The 12,452-nt window shown below is 39.9% G+C and overlaps 2 pseudogenes; one reads left to right on the top strand and one right to left on the bottom strand.

Annotated features, from left to right (window-relative positions):
* The window catches only part of LOC147422957 (uncharacterized), a 1,392-nt pseudogene extending 551 nt beyond the window's left edge, over window positions 1-841 (top strand).
* Window positions 842-2,180: 1,339 nt separating this feature from the next.
* LOC147422956 (uncharacterized) lies at window positions 2,181-4,031 on the bottom strand (annotated as a pseudogene).
* Window positions 4,032-12,452: the final 8,421 nt, after the last annotated feature.

The following is a 12,452-nucleotide window of genomic DNA, read 5'->3' as shown; positions in this document are numbered from 1 at the left end:
ATGGTCACAAAGGTGAAAGTCAACCATTAAACCTTCACAGATGAATTTTACAATGGCAAGCTAATCAAGGGTGATGGCCAGAAGAGTGCCAATGACATAGCGCTGCATGAGGCCACAATTATGAATATCACTCATAGTGGAATCATTGTTGCTCTGGGATTGGCAAGACACGCCACGCGAGTGCCCACCCTCATCTTCAAGATGTGGAATGATGGAAACCTCGACCACTGGCTAGAGAGACTCCAAAAGGAGGGAAAGAATGTGGCTATGAGCAAGGTGGTTTCAGAGACACCGAGGGGACCGTTGAAGGCGTCAAGAAGAATATATGGCCTATCATTAATGGATTGCTGCAAACCTTCATCTTTTTGCCCGCGAATAACATCACTCACAATGATGTTCATGGGAGTAATATCTTGTTGCATTTTGGATGGGCTGGAGAATATGTATGCGTATGTGATTGGGGTAGTGCAACCTTGTTCCCCACAGAGAACACATTTTCAAAGTTGCCGGATCTTCTCCCATCGACAAGGGAAGCCTGGAGCAGGCGATATTGGTAGGTGGCTCCCGAATGTATATCAACAAATCCTCCAGTCTACACGCGCAGCCAAGATATCTACTCCCTTTGTAAATACATTCAAGAACTCCTTAAATATTTACCTAAGGATGATGACACTAATTATATCACTTTTCTCAGACGCTTTCAGGAAGTCCTGTGCACTTGTGTATCTACCAATCTCACCCAGCGCAAGTCCTCACATGATCTCCTCAGCATGTTACAAGGCATTAAGCGTGTTGGTCGCACACTCCCAGATAGTGCAGGCTTGAGGCCATCCAATGATTGAAATTTGAAATCATACCTTGTAATTTGAAAACGTGTCTATACTTTGCAATGATACAGTTTTGTCTTGTCTCATGTCCATTGATTTGAAATTTCATGCTATTTTATTACATTGCTGTTGTCAAATGGATGAGAGAGATGTGAATTTTAAAATTGTGTGAATGTTAACATTGATTGTACCATTGATTGTAGTTTTCTAATCAATGTGTATCTATTTTTTGATTTAATTATTTATTGTCGTGTAATTCGACAGAAAATGGCAGTCCCATACGCTCCTCCCAATGTTGACGGTGAGAGTCTCAACGCATCCTCAGAGAGGAGAGCATGCGTTACGAGGCTCAAGACCTCTCCTCATTCTTTGTTGAGTCCGCGAAGCCCGAAGGTTTGGAGGGTGAACCAATGAAATTGGAAGAAGTACACAAGTGTTGTCCCTCTTTTTTTGTGAAAGACGTACTGTTCAGGAGGTCAGGTCGTGCCAAGGCAACGACACCATTGAAAATCTCAGATTTGCAACACAAACCCTCGCATGTGCGTTGCTCCTACGCTTCATCCAAAAGGAGCGCAGTCCACCTAACAATAATCAAGTTTCCATGTACTTCATCCAACAAGTCTTCGTGCAAGATATAATGAAGAAGCGCATCCTTTGGACATATCGTCCTTTCAACACTGGTGTCGGACTTGGAAGAGCTAAAGAAAGGGCAAAAGCGCGTCATGGGGAGGCAGATCCACCTGCATGAAACAGGCCAATTGTGCTCCTACCAAATGAGCATGAACAAATTGTTAATATTGTGTCCCAAGGGGCTACACTAGCCAACCAAGGAGAGAGCATTTTCTCTCTACAAGAGAAGTTGGCAGCCAAAGAAGAAGAAGTAGTTGTTTAAAAGAGAAAACTTGCCAGATACGAAGCACGGTACGGTCCTCTCTCTCCCTTGCCTGAGGAGACAGGACCAAGTCACGAGGCAGATATTCAAGAAATGGTGGATATACTTAAGGCAGCATTGAACGCAGATCTTGAAGAAGCGGTGGATATCACAATTTCTTAAAGACATTGTAGACTGTAGTTGAAAATTTTAATGGCAATTTATCCCGTCATTTTTTGAGACGCATTGTATTCTCTCTATGTATATGGCAATGAATTTGTTTTAGGGTTGCTAATTGATGACTTTGTTGAGAGTCAAGCAATGTCTTTTAATTTGATTGCCAAGCAATTTCCTCAATACTTATGTTATGCGAACTCTCTTCAATACTTGACTTTGTTGCTACTAAATAAAGAAAGTGAGATATGTAGCTCAATAGGAAGCTACATTGAGAAAAAGTGAGATACATTATCATGAAAATATGTTTACATTTTTCCATCTATCACAGGCACCAGGTCATCAACCTCTTCATTGTCTGAACATTCTGTAACCACTTCCTACTCCATCTCATTGTCGCTACATCTCTGTTCCACCACAGTTTCATGAGTTTGAAGCACTCCAAAGTGTACTTCGGTCGCACATGTGGCTATATTTGTGGGTGCATGAAGGAGATGCATGTTACAAAAGACGTACACAAGGTCTGCGACATGAGCAGGACTTAAGCGATTTCTGCGCTTTGAGTGCACGAAGTCATAAGAAGACCAATTGCGCTCACAGCTACCACTGGATGCCGCGACTGAAAGCACCCTGGTCGCCACGTGTTGTAACTCAACTACGTCTCCTCCATATTCTTTCCACCATACTGGGCCTGAAATTTTTTTAACGCTATTAAGAACCCAAGGATCTCCGAAAGTTCCTTCCGTATTGGCATAGTCCAGCCTCTGCTGGAATGCATCCATGCCATCGTCGCCTGGCAACAACTGCGAGCAGATGTTTCTAAAGTCTCTCATCACCTCTTTGTTGGAGGCTTGTCCGTTCATCTAGAACTTTGGATCCAAGACAAATGTAGCACCATGCAATGGTGTGTGCATTTGAGCCCATCGTTTTTCCAAAAGATGCACGATCTGTGATCTCTCTCTTTCACTGTAGTGGTTGTATTCTTTGGTTTGATGCAACGCCTCAGACATGATCCAATAAACCTTACCAATGCCAAACTTATCTGTGTTGACAACCCTTAGTAGTTCCACGTAGGGCTTACTAACCCCAACAAGTTTGTCAATGTTTCGCCAAAAGAGAGGAGATTGCACCAATGACACACATTTTTGAGCTGCTTCGCGACGGCTTGGATATTTGCTGAGCCAAGCCTCCCAACGGCGATCTGCAACAGTTTTTGTAAGAGCCGCTCACACTTCAATGAGATTATTCAAAACAGAGTATGATGTAGCGAACCATGTGGCACAGAAAATTTGAAGTGCTTTTTTCGGAGACTTGGAGCGAAATAAAGCATATGTAAGCTGGTGTTCCCATATAAACTTGACTATGTGATTGGCGTCAATAAGAACCTGTTTTATGAATGATAATTTGCCCATATCCTTTAGGAGTAAATTTATGGTGTGAGCTGCACATCCAATCCATGTAATTTATGAGTACTTTTCCATAATGGCTAAACCCACTCCTTTGTAGTTTGAAGCATTATATGTAACAATAGCTGTCACATTCTTCGGTCCACCCAGTCGAGCAATAGCTCGCTCATATACCTTTGTCAAGTAGAGAGATGTCTTCTCTGTCGATGAGGTATCAATGGCCTCCAAAAATGTTGCACCTTTGGGACAAATTACCATGACATTAATCAACGATTTTTCCTGACAGCTGGTCCATCCATCAAGGGCTATGGTACAACCAAACACTGGAACAAAGTCAATTACTGTTCGCCTGAGAATCGCTTCTGTACTGCTCTTGACTTTGTCGACATACTCTATTCGCATTTTATTATAATCAGGATAGATGAATCCTTTTTTTGCAGTTGACATTAGGGCATCTTTAAAAATAGGATTTCTTATGACATTAAATGGGATTCCACAAGCCATGAAGGCTTGTGTCCACTTTAGATGAAATTCGAGCATGTCCAGTTGAGTGAATGCTGCCTGTAGAGTCCTAAGCGTACTGGCTCTGCTGGATGTCCCGGGACTTGCATCTATCCCTCCCATGGCACCATTTGGAAAAGTGTAAGGACTTTGAGGTGTTCGGGTTGTTCTCATTGAAGGTCCTTGGTTAGCTCGCATGTCTTCTTGATCTACACTCACTTCTTCTATGTTGACAGATGACGCACCTGTCATACTCTTTTGTCTCTTAGGAAGAAGTCCTGTCTGTTTGCATTTCTTACATACCCTGCAAAATGGACGCATATGTCATTAAGTGGTGCTCCACATTCTTTCACATTGGGACTAGTGCCAAATAAATGTTCTTTGATGCGAGTTGTGTTGTCGTGCCACTTATGCTCACAATGTTTGCATTTCAAAAATGAAACTGTTTTGCCTCTCTCTTTTTCCTTCACATACGATCACTCTTTTCCTTGCACCATGCTTTTTGACTTCAACAAAATATATCCTACAATCAATAGATACACTATGATTATAATTTTTCACCATAATAGCGCAAGAGAAAGATAAAAGGTTATAGATATGATTTGCTAATTAAAATGATGAATGAATAGTGTTAAGATAATATTTTAGGGAAGACCACCAATGGATATATCATTCTTGGCTACTAGGTGGTAAAGAGCGTTTGCTCAAGACAACCTAGATGAGCGATGGAGTCATCTCACATTCCACTATCTATGTCTCTTGGAGGTAGGGGCTACTGCTCAAACACAACCAATCGACCCTAAAATAACTAAGGTCTCTAATTTCTATATCAACATAGAGGTAAGAGCATGAGCTCGATAACATCCATGTGACTCCCAAGTACTATGCATGACTAATATTCACTAGGAGGTAAGAGCTTTCGCTCGATCACAACCTAGTAAATTCTATAGGTAATCCACCATATTCACTTAGAGGTAAGAGCATAAACTCGATAACAACCAAGTGAATCCTACTTCATACCTTAAACCTCACTTGGAAGTAAGAGAATCATCTCATAACAACCAAGAGGCACTAAGTGGACCTATTCTGTCTATATGGAGGTAAGAACATTTGTTCATGACAACCAAAAGACCCTATATGTATGTGTATATGTTCCAAAATGTATGAACTAACACTATTATTTGTGCACATGTTATAGCTATGATAGATTTAACCATCAAATATCACTTTTAGTGTCTATTCTAAAACAAATAGAGTTAAGAGTATAGCTTCTAATGTTTAGAACTATACATTCGCCCTATAACTAGAAAAGTAGCCTCTAATGCGTACAATTATTTATGGGTTATTTATTTATCTATTCTTAAACAAGTAGAGCTAAAAGTATAATCTCTATTGCTTAGAGTGATTTATTTAAAGCAATAGAGTTAAAGAATAACTTCTACTGTTAAGAATTATAGGTGATTCAAATCTATATAATTATTTTATTTTTAATGTATAAAATTTAAAAAATAATATTTTCTTAAAAAATCAAAGATTTTTTAAGTTGACAACTCACCTTTCTATGTCGGAGGTAACTTGATACTTTGGTGAAGGGAATTATAGCTAAAATACACAAATTTGGGCTTTATATACTACTACTATATCAATCAAAAACATATAGATCGATTTAAACTATCGAACGATTAAGTATCGATCAATAGGTTATCAATCGATATATAAGCAATAAAACGTTTTTTTGAAAAAAGCTGATATGGCAGCAAATAATACGCACGAAGAAATCTTTAGAGTGTATTAATCGAGCATTATTCATGAATAAAACGAATGTCGAATAACGAATCATGCAACCCAGTCCACAAGTGGTTTTTGTTTCATGCTTGGTAGTTCATGTATATCATGGTTGAGCAAGAAGCAACCTATTGTGGCCACTTCCAGGATTGATTTTGAGTATAGGGCAGTCTTCATAGCTACGGTTGAGTGTATATGGCTTAGACGCCTTATGGTTGATTTGGGTGTTGGATGTTAGGTTCTTTAAGCCCAGTACTATCCATGGGAACTCATAAAGCATGCAGGGAAAGGTTTGTTAAAAGTTGAGTTTGCATAACCAAATTCCTATATATGTTGTAAGGCTTTTAACAATAAAATATAGCAAGCGTTCTATTTGTGTGTCGTCTCTCTCTCTCTCTCTCTCTCTCTCTCTCTCTCTCTCTCTCTCTCTCTCTCTCTCTCTCTCGCCTCCTCTCTTGTTCTGCTGCACGCCATCCCTCCACGCCGCTTGCATCCTCCATAGCCGATGCAACCCCATCATGTGATATCAAAGCCAGGTTCGACTCACCGTCGCGGGATCCGCTACTGCAGCAGAGATTTGGCCTTCATCGACCTGTATGGTTTTGAATGTAACCAGCAATAGAAGATTCGCCCTGGCTTGAGACACACTTTTCAACACTACAACGTTTCTTAGTTCGCCCTCCTCAGCCCGCTGTGAGCAAAAGTTTCATCCACGCTGTTTGCCACAGAGCTCACCATCTTGTTTTGGCTTTTGTCTTAATTTCACACTTGATTTTAAGTGAGCACCTTATTGGCCATCTTATTTGGTCATTAAGCCTCTAATCAAGAGGGCCTTCACACCTATAAAGGCTGCAACAAAGTAAAGCCAGGTAAGGTGGACATCACATCAAAACGCTACTCCTAGGAGGCAAGCCCAGGTTGTAGGCATGGTAGGCATAGCCTTGTTTAGCCAAGCTATTGGATTGCTACAGAGGTGTTTCTACATGATTACGACCTACACCAACTTGTGTTATCTTGTAGTTGATGGCATCGCCTTGCCCTTTGGAGCATTTTCTATCACATAACACAACCTTGGTTCTCTTTCTATAGCTTTGTATCAATCTAGCAACCCAAATACTTGTTCTCGAAAATTCTCAACCATGGAGATGCAAGAGTTGGGGTGTGATGCCGACATTAGGTGCAACAGTTTTGGGGTCAAGCTCGATGCAACCAAGCTTGGGTACCTACTTGATCAGTGCATGAAAGATAGCATCAATGCCAGGACAGCTTATTCAATGGTTTGCTTAGAGCACTCGCTACAACAACATATACACAATCCATTTTTTTTTTGTTAAGTGTCATAGACTTATGGTTTGTCTTTTGTCAACAAAATTATATTTTCAGTCAAAGCCTCTTTTAGTTTATGTGTTGTCAGTCATGCCATGATAAAAATTTGTACGGGTTAGACACTGCCACACAGATAAGTGGTAAGACCTCCCAAAAATATATCTGTTCTCAACCTATTTTTTCCATCTCTTGTGAGGTTACTGGGTACACCTTAAAACCAAGGTTTGGCAGTGAACCAAAAACTCCAACTATTGGTAGCTAATTTTTTGACCTACACCCTATCTGTTCAAGGGGGGGGGGGGGGGGGGGGTTCTACTATCATAGCACCAAGTTATGGATACACCAAAAATCCTTGGTTGTGAGAAAACCTAAAACTCACGGTTGATGAGTACACCAAAAACTCGAGGTATCATGAGAGTGGTCTGTCCAGTTCAGGCTTGAGGGGGGGATTGTTAGGTTCTTCAAGCCCAGTACTGTCCATGGGAATACTCTCATAAAGCATGCAGGGAAAGATTTGTTAAAAGTTGAGTTTGCATGGCCAAATTCCTATATATGTTGTAAGGCTTTTAACAATAAAATATAGCAAGCATTCTATTTGTGTGTTGTGTGTCAAGCTCTCTCTCTCTCTCTCTCTCTCTCTCTCTCTCTCTCTCTCTCTCTCTCTCTCTCTCTCTCGCCTCCTCTCTTGTTCTGCTGCACGCCATCCTCCACGCCATGGCTCCCCACCGCTTGCATCCTCCATAGCCAATGCAACCCCATCATTGGACATGACACTGCCAACACTATCTACACTGACATTCAGAGCGCATTGGCAGTTGCAAGGAACCTAGTTTTTCATGCTCGCACAAAGCACATTTAGGTGCATTAACATTATGTCAGGGAGATGCTCTCAGTAGGAGAGATCAACTTGGCTTATGTGCCAACACAGGACAACCTTGCAGATCTTTTCACAAAGGCATTGTCTCGTGAGAAGTTCGAAGCTTGCCGCAAATCTTTGGGCTTACTCCCCTTGGTGGGCTGATCATGTCCTCAGGGCATGGCACTTCCCTTTACTCTATGTGCCAGCTCTCGTTCACCACATCACTCCAGGGGGGATTTGTTACCATATACATGTGGTAGGCATGTGTGTGAACACTTAGGACCGTCGGAGCATTTTTCCCCTCACTAGGAGGTTTTTTTCCTCATGCATTGTATATACGCCCATCATTCTAGGGCTATCTATCTTTCCATTGCACACTAAGTAATACACTCTCTATTGTGTGCCTTGAGCTTCCTTCGTCTTCTTCAAGCTGTATGTCTTTTTTTGCAACCCTAATTCCGACACTTTGTACACTTCCATGGTGAATGTTTTTTGCTGGATCCAATTGTGTAGATATAACAACTTCTATTTTTCCACTCCTCTATCGACTTTTTGAGAGTCTTCCAAATAGATCTCACACTTATCCTTTAGCTCCATAGCATCATGTATACCAGCCTCCAATGTGGCATATTTCATTCTATACAGCATATTCCATTCTATACAAGCTTGCGTGTAATTCTTAATTGACAATCCTTCCAAGAAAAGTGAAAGAAGTCTCTCTTGTTTAGGAAGTTCTCTCTTTGAGAATCTCGCTACATATTATTGTATCTTGCTTACACAATCTTTGAGGCTTTTTAGTTCTATTTTTTGAAGATGTACGTTGGTGCCAACGAATTGAGTTTGATTTCCATTTTAGCAAAGAGAGTAACAAAACTTTGTGCCAGAGTCTGAAGGTCATGAATACTCTCACATTCTAAACTTTGAAACCATGTTACGGCCTTGCCATTCCAAAACCCTCGTATTGTGTGTGAAAATCATAAGACTCTTTTTACTTTAAGTACTTGATGAAATCTTGCCAGATGATCATAAGGATCGCCTAAGCCCTCGTATCTTTCTACCAATTTTCAAGAATCAACCAATCTTGCCTTTCTCACATGGTCTAACCCATCCTTGTTAGTGTTTGGCGTCCCCAATCTTGGATCTTGAAATTAAATTGGGTCTAATTTTGTCCGATTTGGACTCTTGTTGGTTTATTGGTCATTATGTCTTTCCAATTTTGCAACAAGCCCATAACTATAACACAAAACAGTGCAAGCAACAAGTAGGTTGTTTGACAGGTTGAAGAAGAAATAGATGGTGCATACAAAGACCTCCTAGGGAGTCACCTTTGATGCTTGGAAATGCTTAAGTGGTAGATTTTCAGCATGAAAGCATGATTTGCAGGAAAAGAAAAAAGCTCTCCAAAGTGTGGAAACAATACTCAAAACAATATTAGGTTTGAATTTCTTGTGCTGGTTGTTTAGGCTGGATTTTATGATCCAAATCTTCCAAAATTTGACATATAGGCTTTTGATGACCAAAAATAGTCAAAATGACAATTCTAAGAGGGATCAATATTAAACATGCTTACTATTTTTGGCTTAGAAGTTATCAAGATTTATGTCACAATGTATCCCTTATCTTGGTAAATGCATTTATGCTTTCAAAATTGAATTTGAATATGTTTTTTGTCAGTTTTGCTACTGCCCAGACACTAGTACAGTTTCAAAAACAATTTCTAAGTTCTCTTGCAACTTAGAATCCAAACGAATTAAAAATTTATAAGCACACTTTAGATAACATGTACATATATACTACTCAAAGTTTTAAGACGATTTCCAATATTTGGACATATATACTACTCAAAGTTTAAAGACGATTTCCAATATTTGGACACTTTGTATTTAAGCACGCTAAGATTAAAGTGTCCAATTTTTGGAAATTTTGTCAAGGTTTAAGGTAAAGTTTCAAAATTTCAAAAGGTTTCTTACTGTTTTGATAAATTTTCTTTATTTTGTAGCTCTAAATTCTTCCATAATTGATCAGTAGCTTTCAAGTGTCAAGTATAAACTCTAGGAAGCCGAAAATAAGGAAGAATGTATCTCTAATTGTCCAAAGTGTGTAGAAAATTTTTAGGTATCTTTGGTGCACTGATATGACCTTGAACTCCAAAATCCTAAGCTATGTAAATTTTCACTTACTTCATCATTTTTCTTGCAATTTTAGCTCTATCTAGAGATCCGGTGATTCAAATGACAGCAAAATTGATAGACCCGATCTACGCAATGCATGTAATCACGCCATAAGGTGAAAACTAAGAAAATGGTTTGAGAGTGTGTGTGCACACTTAGGACCGCCGGGGCCTTTTTCCCCCCACTAGGAGGTTTTTTCCCTCGTGCATTGTATATACGCCCATCACTCTAGGGCTAACTTATCTTTCCATTGCACACTAAGTAATATACCCTCTGTTGTGTGCCTTGAGCTTCCTTTGTCTTCTCCAAGCTGTGTGTGTTTTCCTGCAACCCTAATTCCAACAATTGGTATTAGAGCAGGTTGTTGCCTCTCGGGCTTAGTCGCCAGTAGCTCCAACACACGTGTGCTTACTTTCTCCGATTTTTGTGAGCTTTGGCGAGCGTTCGTAGGTCGACAAAAATTTTGAACAAGCTCAAAGAGCTTGGTCTGCTCAAAATTTTGATTTGAGCTCATTTCGGCTTCCGTTTCCACTACAGGCAACACTACTACACAAGCTATTTTGTCATTTTGTGCAAAATATTTGTCAGTGCCGTTTTTTGCATAACAGGTCCCTTACAGTCTTCTAGGGTTTGTGCTATATTGCACGTGTTGTTCCTGCTTCATTTCTCCTCTTTTTGGGCAGTTTTCAAATCAAGTGGAGGAATTTGTCATGGCCGACAACAACACAAATGTGTTCAAGATGTTTGTTGCTGAGGACAGATTGGATGGGGACAATTACCCTATGTGGGCTTACATGATGCAACATGTTCTTGTGTCAAAGGGTGTTTGGAATATTTTGCACGGCATTGATGTACATCTTGGTTCTGAGGATGTAGGCGACGTTGAGGATGTTGCAGGTCTTGCTGCAAGGATTGTTGCACTCAGAGTTGTTTTACCTACGATAGAACAAGCTTGTTGGGATGTAAAAGATGCGTAGGCTCATGCATTGATTGCCTTATCTATGAAGCACACTATAACTCCTCACATTCGATCAGTAAAATCTGCAAAATAGGCTTGGGATATTCTAGCTAGTCTTTATGCAAGTCGCAATGAGGCTAAAATTGCATTGTTACGTAAAGAGCTAGAGTCAAAGATTATGCATGAGGAAGATGATATGGACACTTTCCTTGCTGGTGTCAAGGATATCAATGAGCAACTTATTTTTGCAAGTGAAGTCATTTCAGACAGTTCCCTTGTGCAAACTGTTCTTGATGCCTTGCCAGATTCTTACTAGACTTTTGCTAGGACTTGGAGACTTATGACTCAAGGAAATCCTGAAGTTGTCAAGTTTGATGCATTATGCACATTGCTATAGCAAGAGTCACTTTCCAAAAAAATAGGACTAGACAGCCTTCAGTTGAACATGCCTTTATTGTTGCACAAAGAAAATGTGGTAACAGTAATGCAGCCACTTCTCATGGTTCTTCTACGAGTGGAAAATCACATGTTCCTAATGCTTCTGCTGGCATCAATTTTTTTGGAAATTAAGGGCAAAAAGAAGATGCATTGCCATTATCGTAAAGCTAATAATCACTTGATCACATAGTGTCCTAAGCTGAAGGTCAAATAGGCTAAGAAGAAAGAGGTTGGTCCCACTAAAAATGCTGGTTCCACTACAAATCCAGCTATTGTTGAGTCTTCTATGAAAGGAGACTATGATGCTGATGTTGATGCAGAATGGGCTTTTAGTACAGAGTGCACTTATAATCCTACTGTCCAAGATGCATGCATGTTTGTTGCTGTAGATTCACATGTGTGGTATTTTGACAGTGGTGCTACAAAGCACATTACCTCCCATCGTGATTTCTTTACTCTCTTGAGTCTGTCCCTCATGGAAATTCAGTCACTTGTGCCAACAATGCCTCTTATCCGGTTCAAGGATTTGGAAAGATTGTGCTTACTGCTGCAAGCGATGGTCCTTCCACACTTGTTGATGCGTACCTTGGATCAAGAAGAATATTTTGTCTGTATTTGCACTTACTAGACTTGGTCTTGTAGTCAAATTTATGGATGACTAAAGTACAATACATTATCTCAGTTTTGGTGATAAAATTGTTGCATTTGGCATTTTATGCCGTGGGCTATATAAGCTCACTTTGTATGACAAGTGTGGGTAGAAGTTTGCAAATGCAATTGTGGATTCAAAGGCTATTTCAGATGCAAAACTTTGGCATGCGCGTTTTGGTCATCCAAGTTTTGCTAGTTTGCTGCGTTTGCAGATATCTAATATGGCTTCTTCTTTGCCGTCTCTTGAAACACTTGTCAAACAGGTAGTGATTATATTTTGTTTGAAGCCATTAGGAATAGCTTATATTAATCAGAGGTGAATAGTGCAATAGCCCATCAAAAAAATACGTATCAGCAAGAGGCTAAAGCTTCTTACATGCATAGATTTTAGTGGATTAATTCTCATAATTTTTTAGGATTCTAAATCTTTGCATCCTCCCTCTACATTTTTTGCTTCTTTTGCACCTCTATCATAAGAAAATGAA

The sequence above is a fragment of the Adiantum capillus-veneris genome, chromosome 26 (assembly GCF_014529385.1).
Source record: "Adiantum capillus-veneris isolate H3 chromosome 26, ASM1452938v2, whole genome shotgun sequence".
NCBI classification, from domain to species: Eukaryota; Viridiplantae; Streptophyta; class Polypodiopsida; order Polypodiales; family Pteridaceae; genus Adiantum; species Adiantum capillus-veneris.
The sequence above is the reverse complement of the archived record's forward strand: the minus strand, read 5'-3'. Positions and strand labels throughout refer to the sequence as shown.